Here is a 15,628-nt window from a genome sequence, read left to right on the forward strand (position 1 = left end):
GGTGCTAGGGATTTACCTGTGGTTCGGCCAACCACATGTAACACCTTAGCACGTGGAAGTATTAAATACAGCATTATCTATCCAAAAAATCATCAGTAGGATCCTACATTTTTAGAATATTGCTTATTTCACCCATGCATAGTTATTTTCATCTAAAACATTTCAAACAGGTAGCAATACTAACCAATTTTCTTCCCAGCTCATGTAACAGATCCTTGTTAAACTTCAATGTGTACCCATAGCTCAGTTGTTATCTTGTAGCTCCACTTTTTGGGAAACAGAACCTAGTTTGAACCTGAAAACTCATCAGTAGAAGCAAGGTGATCAGGGAAGTAAACTGAAAGGAGTTAGAAATACATTTCCACCAAGTGTATCATTGTAGCTATGCACAAATTTCCATTCAGATTGTAGTTCACAAAGAAGACGATAAGAGGCAACGAACATGTTTGATAGCTGAAAGTGAAGATTACCATTTTCTATTGTTCACAAATCAGCATCTAAGCTGAACCATTTGTGCCTAGGATGGCTAGCGGCCATTCAGCTACCATAATTCTTTCTACAAAAATCATGCAAAGTACTTCTGATGCTGTGGAGAAAACACATATAAATATAGCTTGTACTAACAAAGATCAAACATAGGGGAAAAAAAAGATAAACATCTTAAGAGGAGAAAGAAATATATCCCCTCTTAGTTTGAAAATAGATTTGAAAAGGTTGATTCAGAGTGTCCACTTAAGAATGTTTATATCCCCCTCTTAGTTAGGACTTAGGCGTGCACAACCTCTGTTAGGTTCCTGGGCATGTCTGATTATACAAAAATACATGTGAGATGGAAACTTTTCTAATTAATTCACCCACTCAAAATAGATACCATTCATCCACTAATTATGTGCAGGAAACAAACATTCTATCTATTGCATGGAAAGCCTGCAAGTTACAGTAGGACAAAGGGTATCAAGCAATTCAGCCCCCAAAAAAATTCAACATTTGCAACCTCGTCAAATGCTTAGCTGTTAGATAGAATACTGGTCGGTTACTTACGATCTAGAAGACCCCTTTTGTTAATAACTTCTTTATGGACCAGAAGACGCAAGTAGAAGCACTGAGATGGATGAAGCTAAGACTTGGATGAAGGTTCAGCTCGTATTTTGTGAAACTTTCTTCAATATAAACACGTATCTGAAGTCGGATGAAGGTTCAGGTCTAGTAGATATGTTTGATTTATTCCTTGAATGATGGTCTGTATCGTCTCTTTCGTACCAATGATCTCACAACAATGGAGCAGGTTTCCAATGAATTATTTTCTATATTACCTCTTTTGCGACCGAATTGATGAATAAGGATAATGAACCTATAAATGCAGTAGCTAAGGTAAACCTTTAAAATGCAGCAGCTAAGGCAAACCTTTAAATGCAGTAACCAAGGCAAAGCATCTTGCACGTGCAGTCAGTAGCTAACAAAGGTGAAACTACAACTGGAGATATTGCAACTAATATTTTGCCAATGGACTTGAAATAGACAACAAGGACAGTTTAACACAATTGCTGATTTATGGTACAGTTCATTGAAGTTATTTACATATGAAACAGCTCAAGAAACTGAGCCCAATGCTCAATTCTCTGTTTGTCCCAGACAATGGTTAAAGAGAAGGAATAAAGCATCAGTGTACAGTTGTCGCTGTAAATCCCTTTTCTGAACATGTTTTCCTCAACTGATTTAATTCATTTGAATCACTTGTACTTAGATCTTAAATCATATATACAGACTCTACTTATTTTTAGGGTTATTTGGATTCATGTTATTATAATTTTCGATGTTTGGAGAAACGCCGTTACTATTCGCCTATTTTGATGCATGCCATTAGAATTCTTCATTTCCCACAAAAATGTCACTGAATACGTATGGACACAGCCTGGGCCCAGCTGCAGGCGTATACGAAGACGTATACTTCATCACCCCTGTCACTGACACGCGGGCCCTACATGTAATCTTCTTCTTCCTCCTCTCCTCCTCTCTCTCTCCATCCCGACGCGCCCACGGCCACGGCGAGCAGCAGCAGCAGCACGCCGGCAGCCCACGAGCAGTAGCAGCACGCCCGGTGGCCCCCTCCCCCTCCGCCTCCTTCCTCCCTAAGAGGCACATGGCCAAACTAAGATGAAACTCGGAGACGAGGACGAGCGGCCTCGAGGCCATGCTTCTGCCCTGCGCCGGCCATGCCATGGCAGGGACCCACCTGCACTAAGGCACATCGGGAGAGGGGAGAGAGGGAGAGGTGCGCACGGCGCGCGGGGGAGCGGAGGGGATGGCCGTGGCCGCGGCCACCGCCGGCTGGTGCACCACCACATCGGGAGAGGAGAGGGAGAGAGAGAGGGAGGGCTAGCCGATGCGTCGCCGCACGGGGAGAGGGGGAAAGAGAGACGGCGGCGCGAGGAGGGCCGGCGAGCGGAGAGGGAGCGCACGAGATCGAGACGCTGGATCAGGGCCAGCCGCGGCGGCGCAGTGCACGCCGGGGTACACTGCCGCCAGATCCGAGCCCACCGTGGGGTGCTGACTGTGGCCGGGGCCGCGCCAGTGCGCCGTCGTGGTAGGGGGCGGCCATCGACCGCGCGCCACTAGCCGGCCGATGCGCCGCCGCCTCGTCCTATCTGCCTAGTTGCGCCGCCACGTGGGGAGAGAGAGGCAAAGAGAGAGGAGGTCAAGAGCAGAGAGAGGAAGGAGGCGGAGGGGGAGGGGGCCACCGGCGCGCCACCGGGGCCGCCATTGCCATGCTCAGCAGCGCCCACCGTGGCCGCGTCGGGATGGAGAGAGAGAGCCGAAGAGAGAGAGAGGAGGAGGAAGATGACATGTGGGCTCCGCGTGTCAGTGACACGGGTGATGAAGTATACGTCTTCGTATACGCCTGCAGCTGGGCCCAGGCTGTGTCCATACGTATTCAGTGGCATTTTATGGGAAACGAAGAATTATAATGACATGCTTCAAAATAGACGAATAGTAATGGCGTTTCTCCGAACATCGAAATTATAATGGCATGAATCCAAATAATCCTTATTTTTATGCTGTAGTTCATTTGACTTATTTGCATCTGAAACAGCTCCAGAAACTGAGCTCAATGCTCAATCCTGGTCGGTAGTCCAAGACCGTTAGGATTTAGGAGTTTCTTTTATCCACTGCTTCAAAGGATTCAAAGGAATATAGACACAAAATAATATACTAATAGTTAACTGTATAAAGACGCAAAGCTAAAAGCAGGGAAAAAGAGGCGATGGTGGTAGCGGCTTAAGATAGGGCATCTCCAAAATTACAGGAATCACTCAGTCACTCCACCAGATTGACCATCAATTGAAAAAAGACAAGTATTCCAACATATTGTAAAGTTGGAAAAGCAGTATAAATATATATATAAAAAACAGCAGGCAGATATGAGGATTTCGTCGTGCAAATGACTGAACGTGTACTGAGCGGATGGTCTTCAATATTGGTGAGGCAAGAGCTAGGCGTCCAGTTAACCCATAAGGTAAACGGACACATGTATAATCAAAATAGTTAACTGATCACTGTGCAATTTTTATTCCGTCGAACTGTAAGCTAAGGGGTGTTTGGTTTCTGCTGGTACTCCTAAAATTTCTGTCACATCGAATGTTTAGACAAATGTATGGAGTATTAAATATAGATTAATTATAAAACTAATTACATAACTTATGACTAATTTGCGGGACGAATCTTTTAAGCCTAATTGGTCCATGATTTGACAACATAGTGCTATAATAAACATGTGCTAATAACAGATTAATTATACTTAAAAAATCGTCTAGCCTCTATCTATGTAATTGGTTTTATAATTAATCTATATTTAATGCTCTTTATTATTATCTAAATGTTTGATATGATATAAATTTTAGGAGCAACTAAAGAACTAAACACTCTCTAAATTAACTGAATCCAAATAGATAACTGATCAAGGGGGCCTTGGTGTTCACCTTTCACTGCAGCCGCTTGGTGTCCGGACCAGATGGAGAGTGCCTTGGCAAGTTGGCATTCACCTTTCACTGTAGCCACTCGTGGTCCGGACGACGCATTGGTGAGGCGAGTACGGGGCTGTCAGTGCCGCAGCCGGTGAGGCGAGTACGGGGCTTTGTACTGGCCTGATCGAGGCTTCTTCCTGCTGGTGGATAAGTAAGGGCGAGTTTAGTTGGCAAATTTTTTTGGTTTTGGCTGCTGTAGCACTTTTGTTTGTATTTAGCAATTAGTATTTAATTATGAACTAATTAGGTTTGAAAGTTTCGTCTCACGATTTCTCACCCAACTGTGCAATTAGTTTTGTTTTTCGTCTACATTTAGTACTCCATGCATGTGCCGCAAGATTCGATGTGACACTTTGAGATGATAATTTTTAGAATCTAAACAGGGCCTAATACGACGGTGGAGGTGTGGCTCCAGTGGTAGACCTAGGATTTGAACCCAGGGTAAGCCTAGCAAGAAATATAAAATGCAATACATATACGTAATTCAATAGATAGTTGGATATACAACTACAAGATTATTTAAATCGTTCGATATACAAGTAGAAAATAACAAATGATAATAATAATATGTTTAAAAGTCTTATATAATACTTTAAATTCAAAACTTGCAAAAACAAAAATATATATTGTTCTTCATGCTTCAACTTCCTGACAACAAACAGAGAAGCAGAAAATGGCACATCAGACCCACTTAACTGCAATGTTAAATCACAAATTAGGATTTGATTTCATCCTAAGCTATGCAAATGAGCAAACCACTGGCCATTAAAATATAGAAACACACACCTATTTCACAAATGCACAATCCCTAAGCACAATTTCACAATCCCTAATCCTAAAGGGAAGGAGACTCTTAGTGACTCACCAGGGGGCGGGGGCAGGGGCAGGGGCTAGCGGCCAGCCGGCCAGGGGGCGCTTCTGTGGAGGCGCGTCAGAGTCGTGGGGCGCCGTGCGGGGGCAGCTCAATTGTTGTGGGCCGGCTGGAGCCTGGACGGCTGGAGCTGAGGGCGGTTGCAGGGCGCATGGTGAGGACTGTCTAGTGCAGATGTTCACCGATGGAATAGATGGAGGTCGTCATTTCTTCAAATGCTCGCGAGTATGGGTAATTGCTATTACTAATTCTTTCTTCAATATGTTCCTCTTCTATACAACTTACATGACATACTTATTGCAGTCTTCCTTGGCCGAAGAAAACTATGGATTCACTAGGTGGGTCGATCCTCGACCTATTTATCCACATGCGGAGTACATCTACTACATGCAGGACCGTATCTTCGATCTAGAAAGGGAAGTTAGCAGCGGTTACAAGGACGACGAACATGACAACAACAAACAATGGTGCCAGTTCATAGGAGGCACTCTGCAATGATCCATATTGCACCTGCCATAATCACATGAACAAGGGTCCTCCACCGCCACCCCCACCGCCGCCACCACCAACAATGGGAGGATACTATAGAGAAGGTGCAACACAATTTGCTATGTGGCCACACTACTAGGAAATATGTACCCTTGTTTGGCACATGTTCTCACATGCCATTTCATATGCTTGTTGTTTGCTTCAATTACCTAAGGCATGTTAGGTTTAGTCCAGGACCTCTGTACTCTAGTTTGGTACATGTTATCACATGTCATTTCATGTCTTGTGTGTGTTGAATTAGGTAATACACTACTTCGTTATGATTTATTTGCACTACGTGAACTCGTTTCACTACCTATGCAATATTAAACTTAATATTATGACAACAAATAATGAAACCAACAACACTATGAAATGTTCTATAATAGAGCACATTAATCAACATAACAACATTTGAAGTACATGACGATAAACTAAAAGTGCATTACATGATAACACAAATGCATAATCCAAGATTAGACAACATTGTTCAAACCGGCTTGATCCGCTTCTTTTTTTTATCCGGAACAGTGTTTTTCTCTCACAGATTCCTCCAGATTCCTCCAAGCAAACGGGGCCTAAACCATAGAACTAGTAAGTCATGAAGACTACTGAGTGCAACGAGGCCACTTTCTTTTCCTTTGGGCATCGGGATTCTCCTCCATCGTTGCCTTCGCTCAGAGCACACGCTCAAGCTTCCTCTCCCTCTCCTCCCTGTGCGAAGCGACACGCCTCCTTTCCTCCTCTTCCTTGTGCTCCTTTTCTAGAGCCTCCTCTTTGCGTCTCTTCTCTATCATCTCCTTGTCCTCTGCCTCCTATCATAACAGTTTATGCATCCACTCCTTGTCTTCCGACTTGATCTCAGTGTCTATCCACTGCTCAAAATCACAGAGCGGTGGAGGGGTCTGCAACAAATGCAATTGTTACAAAACAAATAAATCATGCAAGACTTCATTTGACACAAAATAAATATTAAACAACATCAATTTCTCACCATCTTGTAAATGCGGCGCTGACGAAGTGTAGGCTCAAACGCAAAATTGGCACACATCCAATACCTCTGCCTATATGTGTCCTCTTCATCGGACTTGGCTACCTTGCAGGGATCGCCGCAAACGCACATCGGCACTGGAACACCACTAGGCAGAGGCAACGGGTCGAAGGCGTTTCTGGTCATCCGGCCATAACTACAATTGAACCAAATTTGTTCTAAGAACCGAAAGCAATGAACATTAAACCCTAACCCTAGGGTTTTCTATTTGTTGCATATAAATGAAAACATAATATAACACGATGATAAGAGATTACCTTGGCTTACTAGCTTTACCACGCCTTGACATCCTACCATTACATAATACAAAAAATAAAAAAATCATTTCAAACATTAGGTAATAATGTATCTAGGGTTGCAAAATAGACATAATATATACCAAATCAATGCGTAAAAATGATAAGGGGAGAGAGGATACCTTGCTCGCGAAGATGTATGGATCAAATCCAAGTATCCAAGGTCAAATTCATCGATTCAAGAGATTGGGCGGGTTAGGGATAGGAAGAAACCGAGAGGGGCCAAAGGGCGCCTAGCTCAAACGGTTAGGTGACCCAGCGGCACTCCTTAGGTCCTAGATTCGACTCCCTATGGGAGCGAATTTCAGGCTAAGGTTAAAAAAATCCCCTCGTCTGTCCCCATAACCAAAGCACTGGGGGGGTGTCGATGTGGGATCCACGGGATACACCACAAGGAAGAGAGGAGATCTAGTTTGATTAGGATTCCTCCTATGTAATCCTAGTAGTAATACTACCATGTAATCCTACTAGGACTCTACATTATAAACCGACTAGGACTCTGGCCTCCTGACTATATAAAGGGGGGCAGGGCTCCTTAGATGGGGAGAGCAGAAGATAAGGTAACACAACACTTTACAATCAATCCAACGCAAAGGCTAACACCGACTGGACATAGGGCTTGAAAGGATCAAGATGCCCAAGAGGGGGGTGAATTTGGCTAATTCTAAATTTTCTTGCAATAATTAAATCCTACGGTTAGCCCAATTAACCCCTTATGCCTAGAAAAGTGTTTCTATTAATCTAACGCACAACGGACTTGCAACCTATGTTCCAAACTTACTCTAGCATGGCAATTCTATGAATGTAAAGACAAGTATTGAATTGCTCAAAGTAAATGCTCAAAGTAAATGCTCAAAGTAAATAGAGAGAGGAACGCGGCGATGTTTTGCCGAGGTATCAGAGAGTCGCCACTCCCCACTAGTCCTTGTTGGAGCACCCACGCAAGGGTGTAGCTCCTCCTTGATCCGCGCAAGGATCAAGTGCTTTCTATGGGTTCATTCTTCGACACTCCGTCACAGCGAATCACCCAAAACCGCTCACAACTTGAATTGGGTCACCCACAAGCTCCGCTGGGTGATCACCAAGCTCCCAATCACCACCAAGCCGTCTAGGTGACGGTGATCACTAAGAGTAACAAGCACGAACTCTCGCTTGACCACTCGAAGCCTAATGAGAACGGTGGATGCACACTTTGCTACTCTTGATTCACTAATGAGGCTACTCTCTTGGATTCACGAATCTCAATCATCTCACTAGGACCTTGCTCTTCTTGGCACTCACAAACGTGTTTCTCAGCTGTTGGAATAAGCAAAAGTGACTCCACACATGAGTGGAGCTTCTATTTATAAGGCAGCCTGAAAAATGAACCGTTATGTGCCTCTGTGGGGTGACCGGACGCTCTGGTCATGTTAACCGGACGCTTCGGTCAGTTCAACCCACACACCAGTGATTAAGTGTTGACCGGACGCTGGCAGGGTCCGATCACCACTGACCGGACGCGTCCGGTCGCATTAAACCCTCACTGGATGCTTACTGTACTCGACCAGACGCTGGATCCTCAGGGTCCGGTCAATATTGACCGGTCACGTTCGGTCGTGGAATTCCTTCTCTGGAACCTTATTGGAGTCGATCGGACGCTGCCTCTCAGCGTCCGGTCACTTGACCACTCAACATCCGGTCGCACCGAACGCAATCTCCTTGATCAAATGAACTGACCAGACCCTGCGGCCAGCGTTCGGTCGCACCGGAGCCAGCGTACGGTCAGTATTTGACCCTCCATTCACTTCCAACTCTCGAACATATGTGAATGAAGTTTGCTCCATAGGATCATAGAGCTGTTGTGGAGCTACCTAGTGCTAGTTTCAACAAGTGTGCACCATACCTAACTCACTAGACTCATCTAGGTCAAGCTACCCATCCATACCCCCCCTTAATAGTATGGCCAAAGGAAAAACAAAGTCCTAAACTACTCTAAGTGTCACTCTAACTCCAATCGACACTTAGAACTAGTCATCCTTAACCTTGTCGTCCATCCTTTAAAAACTGAAATGATTTCCATCGTAGGGGCATGACCACCTTGATTGCCTAATTGATCTCCATTGCCATGACCTAACTTAATCGCCTCTGCAAAACACATGTTAGTCATAGTAATCTTGTATTGTCATTAATCATCGAAACCCAACTAGGGGCCTAGATGCTTTCAATCTCCCCCTTTTTGGTGATTGATGACAATACCACCTCGAGTATGTGAAAGAGTGAGGTTTTTGATATGCTTGGTTCATATAAGCTTTTGTCAATAAGAACAAAGTAGATAGGCAAGCTTATATGACCCAAACCAACACGATGTACTCAAAAGATATGAAATAAGCATGAGTACAAGAAATAAAACTCATTTGCATCAGAGTATAAACGCGGAAGCAAAAGCAAATGAGCATAGCACAAGTGATATGACATATAAAGGAATTCAAAGTAGAGAGCACACATGTCATATATCACAATCACATAGATATCACTATCACATAGATATAATAGTATGCATGAAAGTAAACACACAAATGCATAATAGTAATAGTGTATCACACAAATAAAACTCCAAATGGATAAAATATACTAAAAGCAAACTAGACTCCCCCTAAAACTCGCTCCCCCTGAGTCTACATACTCAAACCCTCTCCACCTTTGGCGTCAAACACCAAAACCTAAGGGTCGATAGGCGGGGCTGCAGCGGACGAGCCGGGCGCTAAGGTATGAGGGGCAAGCTAGAACTGGGTGCCATCATCATCTGACCCTGAGCTCTGTACTGACTGACCCTTTGTGGCTAGAAGTGTCTCTAAAGCGGGCTGGGTCTGAGCTGGGGTAGGTGCTACCTGTGATGCTGCTGGTATATCTATCGTAGGATCTAAAGATGCGACAGAAGAAGGGAGCCTCTGAGTGGTCACGGCAACAGGAGCTGCTGTAGAAGGACCTGGGGCATACATATGTGGTGGTGTAGGCATCCCTGTCAACTCACTGAAAGATGCTCCAAGACTCCTGGAGACTAACGTGTCAAACACAAATAGCAAGGGTGACTGGTCTGGTGTGAAGCCCATATGATATGGTGTGAACTGCGGGGCTACCACTGGCGAGGATAACCACTGGGACACTTGTACTATGGGAGAGGCAAACGAAGCTGGAGGCTGTCCCTGACTCTGAAGCCCACTGGGCTATACTACTGGAGTCGTCGTAGTGGTGGCAGGCTAAGCAAGCTAGGGTGAAGGCAGTGACTGTGGAGCCCCAAGTGCTATTACTACATGCTGCATAAATCCCATAAGCTGCTGCTGCATGAGTAACTGCTGCTGATGCATCTACTGCTGATGCTGGAGGACCTGCTACTGTAGCTAGAACTCGTCCTGACGAGCCTAAAACTGTGCAAAGTTGGCAGCGGTCTCCTAAGCCTGTCGTGCCTGATCCTGCTGCATCCGCTCAAGAATAGCAATCAAAGCAGGGTCCGTCTGCGGTGTAGGTGGAGCTGAGCTAGAACTGCAGGCCTCTACATCGTGTCTGCGTGGAGGCATCTGAGGGATAGGCAGGTAGTCGTCATTCGAACTATCACTAGACTCGCTCCTCTCCTCCTGAGCCTCAAGCTGCTCCTCCTCAGTAGCGGCTATGCCTCTGATAATCTCGTCCTGCTGAGCTGCTGACTCTGGTACATCTAGACGATGGTGAGGCTGAGTGGGTGCCTATGATGTGCTATGCCTGATCCTCTATGCCATGTTATAAGCTAGAAACTCTGTGGTGGCACCTTTGTACTCTGCAACCATCTCAGGAGTCCTAACATGCACAACCTTGAGCATAAGAAATGTGATCCAGTGTGCATATGGAAGCTACCTGTGACCCTTGAAACCCTCAGCTATCATGTCCTCCATCTCAGATAGAAGAAGATCCCAAATATCAAACACTGTCTACTGCATCAGGGCATTGAGGAGCTAAAGCTATAGGTGAGTCAGACCCTCTCTATATCCTAACCTAGGAAGTAGTGTCCTCCTAATGATAGCCTCTAGAACTCTAGCTGTAGGAGTAAGGTCACTGGGGTTCCTCCTCGACCCCTCACCAAAGGGCTCCTTGAAGCAATGACGTACAAGATCTGTAGGAGGCACCAAACCACCATGAGGGTGCCTAGGAGGCTGTTGCTGTCCATAACATACCTCATGTAACCTGACAGGCTACTCCTGTAGCCTCAATATCTCCCTAGCCCTATGACTCATCATCCTGTAGTCTCTGTCTCTAAATGCAAAGTGAATAAATCTGTGCCGAGGGTCAATGTAGAGCGAAGCATAGAACTGTCGAACCCAAGATGGTACATACAATCCTGTCTGGCCAATCAGATCTGTTAGCCCTGGCAAATATGATAAGTAGGGGCGGATATGCTCTCCAGCTGCTGTGACAATAGCCTTAATGCTGCAAACCCACTGAGATCTTAAAACTGACCCACTGTTCAGATATGCATTGTAGAAGTCTTCCTGGAGCGGTGTGTAGAAACCCTCTGCAGCTCTCTCATCACTCCTGGGTGGAAACCACACATCAAACTCCACAAAGCGAAGCTGTTGAACCTGCTTGGCCATGGTGGCCCTCAAGTCAAGGTGAATCACTAGAGGCAGACCCTGTGGATGAGGTGGTGGACATGATCCCCTCCGCTGTGTCGGTGGTCTCGGTGACACTAGAACCTGGGTACGACTAGAGTGGCATAGCTGTGGCTGGGGTGCCTGCTTGGTCTCCTTGACCTACTGGCCCTCCTCACCCTCCTGAGGCTGCTATGACTGTTGTCCCTCCTGTGTCTCCTGAGCTGGCTGAGGCTCTGCTGGTGGGAGCTACTATTGTGACTCCTGCTGTTACCCCCCCTGAGGCTGAGGATCCACAATAGGAAGACGTTGTCCTGCCATCATGATAGTCCCAGATAGACTACCATGATGATGCTCAATCTCCTTAAGTCTGCCCTGCGCGTCTGGTGCTAGATGATCTACAATGACAACTCCACTACGGGCACCTCCTCTCTCGGCACGCTCTGTAGCCTCAGCTACTGTTGCTGCTCTCGCTGTCTCTGCATTAGGGTACTTGCGCTTCTTTGATACAACCTGCTTCATCGCCTTGCCTTTGGTTCCTACAGGCAAGCGAGGCGGAGGCCTCCGATCATCATCTCCTAGACCACCACCAACATTCTTGGTGCGAGCCATCTGATCTGATAAGAGAAAACTATCGCTGACAAGATCAACTGTCCACTGACACTTTTAAGGCTTAGCCTCGATCCGTACTCGCGAGCTTGGCTCTGAGTTGACTGTCAACTACCACTGACACCTCAACAATGCCGACTCGTTGCACGATGGAATAGATGGATATACGAGTAAATACGATATATCTAATAGATGCAAAACCCTATTAGAGCAAGCAATTTAGATGTGAAATAGAAACGACTGGCTTCCTACCTGACGAACCGACAATCCGAGAAGAAGGGAAGCGACCCATGGGGAATCACCGACTCGGCTAGGGTTAGGGTTGGTGGTGAGCAGTTAATCGATGGACCTAGATGCAATGGAGAACAATGCTTTGAAAATGATTTAGGTTACGAGTGAGGCAATGGCATTAGGTCAAACCCTTACCAACCCTAGAAGTGGACTGCAGAGAGGTAGCTCTAGATCACGGCGGCGCAGACCATGATGCAGGACTCGACGGCGCTGGAAACGGAGGTGCTGGCGGTGCGAGAAAAGTCAGCGGTGTGCGCACGGGCGGGCTGCGGTGTGCGCGCGGGCTAGCGATGGCGCTGGCGCGGCGAGCTGGCGTGGGGAAGAGCTATGCGGGCGCGGTGGCGGTGGAGGCACGGTGGCGTGGGCAGAGGCGAGCGGGGCTCGGCAGCATGTGTGCGGGCAGCGGCGGCATTCAGCTTGGGACACGGGCGTACGGTGATGACAGCGGTTAGGTCAAGAGTACGCGACATTATATAGTGGCCCCCAGCGGATCAAAAACAGAAAACAAGAAAGAGGCCGGAAGTCGCACGATATCTACTGACCGAACGCTCCGGTGGTAGCGACCGGACGCTACCACCCAGTGTCCGGTCAATTCCAGAGAGGTCCAATTCCTCTAGAATCGTGACTGGACACGTTCGGTGGTCCATGACCGGACGCAGCCAGAGTCTGGTTAGTTGGCTTAAACGCCATGTAGATCGACCGGACGCTGGAACCCTTCCTGACCGGACGCCCAAACACAGAGTCCGGTCACTCCTTCAGCTTCTGTTCACCTCCTGTGAACTGACCGAACGCTGGACTGCAGAGTCCAGTGCAGCGTCCGGTCACTCTTTTCCAGCAAATCTTCAATGTTCCTTCGCGCTGCCTGTTCCCAATCAAGTCCCAACTTGAATAAGATCCAAATAAACACCAATTGGGACTGATATGAGTGACCTCTCTCAAACCCTCATATTTTTCAAAATATTTTTTTGCCTTAGGCTATAATTCTTTTTAAGAAAATAGGCAATAAGTGGGCAAATGGAACAAAACGACAAAGCAACATCCATGCATATGCAATACTTGTAAGTAAATCTAGTTGCTTGTCAAGTTTGATCCAAGGTTAAGCTTCTTCACACGCTTTTCGGCGGTTATCTTAACCATGTTAGACAAGCCCTATATGCATTACCAAAAGTTAAACATTTTGTATATTACAATGAATGCAAGGGACAACACAAGCTTAATTTTTAGTGAAGTTACTAAAATCAAGTACATTGAGCTCATTCCGCAATCTACAAAATGTAGCCTCATCTAGTGGTTTAGTGAAGATATCCACTAATTGATCTTCAGTTCTTACACCTTCTAGTGATATATCATTTTTAGCAACATGATCTCTTAGAAAGTGATGGCGGATATCTATGTGCTTGGTGCGAGAGTGTTGAACCGGATTATTTGCAAGTTTTACCGTACTTTCATTGTTGCACAAAAGAGATACCTTTTCTAGAACTACACCATAGTCTAGCAAAGTTTGTTTCATGTATAATATTTGTGCACAACAAGCACCCACGGCAATGTATTCTGCTTCGACGATGGACAAAGCCACACTATTTTGTTTCTTGGAGGACCAAGACACAAGTGATCTACCAAGCAAATGGCACCGTCCGGATGTGCTCTTTCTATCAACTTTGCAACCAGCATAATCCGAATCGGAATAGCCAACTAATTCAAATATAGCTCCTTTGGGATACCAAAGGCCAATGCTTGGTGCATGCTTAAGATACCTAATGATTCTTTTTACGGCAATTAAATGTGTTTTCTTAGGATTAGCTTGAAATCTAGCATACATACACACACTAAACATGATGTCGAGCCTAGATATGGTCAAATATAACAAGCTACCAATCATGGAACGGTAGAGAGTTTGATCAACTGGGTTACCTCCCTCATCTAGGTCGAGATGTCCATTGGTAGACATTGGTGTCTTGATTGGCTTACATTCATCCATCTTGAATCCCTTGAGAAGATCTTTTGTGTATTTCTCTTGAGAGATGAAGATGCCTTCTTTCATTTGCTTGACTTGAAAACCAAGGAAGAATGTAAGGTCACCAATCATGGACATCTCGAACTCCTTCGACATCAATTCACCAAATTCTTTGCATGAGTCTTCATTTGTTGATCCAAAGATAATATCATCAACATATATTTGACAAATGAAGATATGCCCATCAAGCTTCTTGGTGAATAGTGTGGTGTCGACCTTCCCAATGGTGAAGCCCTTCTCAATGAGGAAGTCCCGAAGGCGCTCATACCAAGCTCTTAGGGCTTGCTTAAGCCCATATAGTGCCTTGGACAACCTATAAACATGATTAGGATATCTAGGGTCTTCAAATCTAGGAGGTTGATCAACATAGACTAGTTCATTAATAAAGCCATTTAAAAATGCATTTTTCACATCCATTGATATAGTTTCATTTTATGATGTGATGCATATGCAAGTAGGATACGGATGGCTTCTAATCTTGCAACCAGTGCAAAGGTCTCTCCAAAATCCAAACCTTCAACTTGGGAGAACCCCTTTGCAACTAGTCTTGCCTTGTTCCTCACAACGACACCTTGATTATCTTGCTTGTTACGGAACACCCACTTTGTTCCAATGACTCTTGCACCTTTTGGTCGCTCTTCAAGAGTCCAAACTTCATTGCGAGTGAAGTTGTTCAACTCTTCATGCATGGCATTGATCCAATCTAGATCTTTAAGAGCTTCTTCTACCTTGGTAGGCTCATAGCAAGAGACAAAAGAGTGATGAGCAATAAATGAAGTGAGTTTTTGAGATCGAGTCATTACACCCTTTGATGGACTCCCTATGATGAGATCTTGTGGATGATCTTGTAGGAGAGGTGTATTTCTTCTATTGACCACTTGAGGAGGAGGTTGTGGAGCATCAACATCTTGTGCTTGTACCACCATTTGCTCATGGGAGATATGAGTATATTCATTTTCTACTCTCCCATCTTTTTCACCATCTTATGGCACACTTGATGAAGAAGGTTGATTAATGACTTGTACATCATCTTTATTATCTTTTGGCTTGATGTCTCCCACTAGAATATTCTTCATAGCCTCCCTCAATGGTTCATCACCTATATCATCAAGATTCTCATGTGCTCCTTGGGAGCCGTTAGATTCATCAAATTCCACATCATATGTTTCTTCAACCAAGCCAGTGGTATGGTTAAATACTCTATATGCTTTGGACTTTGATGAGTAACCAACAAGAAAACCAATATCACAACATCTTTGGAACTTCCCTAGGTGTTGCCGCTTCCTGTAGATGTAGCATTTGCAACCAAACACCCTAAAGGAGACGTCCGACTTCTTCCCATTGAGCA

This window comes from Miscanthus floridulus, chromosome 19 (assembly GCF_019320115.1).
Source record: "Miscanthus floridulus cultivar M001 chromosome 19, ASM1932011v1, whole genome shotgun sequence".
NCBI classification, from domain to species: domain Eukaryota; kingdom Viridiplantae; phylum Streptophyta; class Magnoliopsida; order Poales; family Poaceae; genus Miscanthus; species Miscanthus floridulus.